Here is a 2,500-nt window from a genome sequence, read left to right as displayed (position 1 = left end):
CCTTGTCGAAGGAGCACATCTCGTTTCACACGACAGTCGTAGTTCCCTCCAACTATACATCGAGAACATGGAAACACCGTGTTTTTGCAACAAACAGTTAAGTTATTTACTCCTCGGATTTTCTTGAATAAATTCCTTATCAAGATGACACAGTCTTTCTCAAAATATTCGCTCGACACATTCATCGTTTACTTGAGTCCGATCATTTCAAAGAACTCTTTATGACTCTCAGAGTTAACAAAAGATGACATGCTGTTGTTGTTCATATTGTTTGTAGTCTCGTTTTCCATTAATTTTTTTTTCAATATTAATAAATTATCCCTTGTGCCGTTTATACATGAAGCTGTGTTTAATTTCTTATAAACTACTTTTTAGTCAGTTTTCTTGTCTTAAAATACTGCAGCAATCACAGTGGGGAGCCCCTCTTCCTGCGGTGTCTGAATGTATTTTCAACTACAAGTAACAATAAAAATGGCTTCCGTATAAAAGAAAATGTATAAGCGCAGGAGTGGCTGTGTGGTCAGTAGCTTGCTTACAAACCACGTGCTTCCGGGCTCAGTCCCGCTGCGTGGTACCTTGGGCAAGTGTCTTCTGCTATAGCCTCGGGCGGACCAAAGCCTTTGTAAGACGAAAACTGAAAGAAGCCTGTCGTATATGTGTGTGTGTGTATGAGTGTGTGTGTGTGTGCATGTGTGTGTGTGTGTTTGTGTGTGTGTCTGTGTGTCTGTGTGTGTGTCTGTGTGTCTATAATTGTCCCCCCCACCACCACCATCGCTTGACAACCGATGGTGATGTGCTTACGTCCTCGTAACCTAGCAGTTCGGCTAAAGAGACCGATAGAATACGTACTACGCTTACAAAGAATAAGTCCTGGAGTTGATTTGTTCGACTAAAGGCGGTGCTCCAACATGGCCGCAGTCAAAAATGACTGAAACAAATAAAAGAATAAAAGAATGCATTTCTAAAGACAATGTTTCTAAAAGCCCTATCGAGATGGTTTGTGGAAGAGAAAGAGGGCGTAGTAGAGTTTTGTGGTCCAATTTGTTCAATTCATGAATTTATTTGTGGTCGGGCATTAGCATGAAGAAGAATTTTTCCTCTTTGAATGACCAGCATTGGACATTAACACAGCAGTGCATTTTATCGATTTCCTGACAATATATTCCTGCTGTTGTGGTTTCTCCGGTATCCAAAAAATAGCGACGGATGATTCCACTCGTAAAATAATGATTATAACCTTCCTTTGATGCAGCTTCAGCATCGGAAAATGTTTTAGTGTTTTACCTAGTTCCAGCGACCGTCAAATGCGATGTAGAATCCATTTTCCATTACATGTCACTGTGTGATCAAGAAATGGATAGATTTATTCTTTTCTCCTCTAGGCACAAGGCCCAAAATGTTGGGGGAAGGGGCCAGTCGATTAGATCGACCCCAGTACGCAACTGGTACTTAATTTATCGACCCCGAAAGGATGAAAGGCAAAGTCGACCTCGGCGGAATTTGAACTCAGACCGTAAAGGCAGACGAAATGCCGCTAAGTATTTCGCCCGGCGTGCTAAGTTTCGCCCTACTCAAAGGAAGACCGAAGCAGACTTCGTAACGGCGATCTTTTTTCCCCGTTCAGTTTATAAAGCAACAATTTGTCGAGCTTTTATGGCTGTCCAGTATGGTAGAATATCTCAAATTACTGTGAAACAGTCAGCATTTAATTCTTTACAACCTCTCCAGTTGTTTTAATTAGATTCACCTCGACAATGGCCTTCAACTGGACTGGTCATTATTAATCGCGGAAGATCATCTTTGACCTTTCTCATTTTAAAGTTTCTCATCACCACTAGACATATTTTAGAACTAATACTGAGATTTACCTACTCTAACAATTCCATGGCTAATTGCTTGGTTGATGTTACAAGTAGGTTAACTTACTTTCCACTCCTTTTTGAACTTCAACAGTAAAATCGATTGAATTTACATTTTCACATTTTTAATTTGACAACCTAAAATAAACAAGAAGAAACAGTAAAAGTAAAACCATTGTAATAAATCAGTTATCATAAATCGGAATCTTATTTTTACACAATAGACATAAACTCTCTCTTATCTGGTTCTTGAATAACCGACCTCTCGAGCAACCGGTATTCAGGAGGAAAAGCAAAAGAATATGTGCTATTAATGAGAGTCAAGAAAAAAGAAGTAAATTTGAGTTAAATAATTGCCATGAAAAAATATATTTTACTGTATCTAAAATGGATTATTGCTTCTCAAAGTACAGTACAGTACTTTATTTTACCACACTTATTCTATTAGCATTTATAGGATTAGGTAAATAAAACTTCTTTACTTAAATTATATTTCTATTTATTCCTATTTCTTTCATTTTTTTGTATTCAGAATATTAATGATAATACCAATATATATAGAAAGAATTTTAATGAGTTTTGTAAGATGTTGTTATTTAGAAAGTAATAATCAGATATCGCAAAAATTCAGTTATCCGGCA

This window comes from Octopus sinensis, linkage group LG13, assembly GCF_006345805.1.
Source record: "Octopus sinensis linkage group LG13, ASM634580v1, whole genome shotgun sequence".
In the NCBI taxonomy this organism is placed as follows: domain Eukaryota; kingdom Metazoa; phylum Mollusca; class Cephalopoda; order Octopoda; family Octopodidae; genus Octopus; species Octopus sinensis.
Note: the sequence above shows the minus strand (reverse complement) of the source record.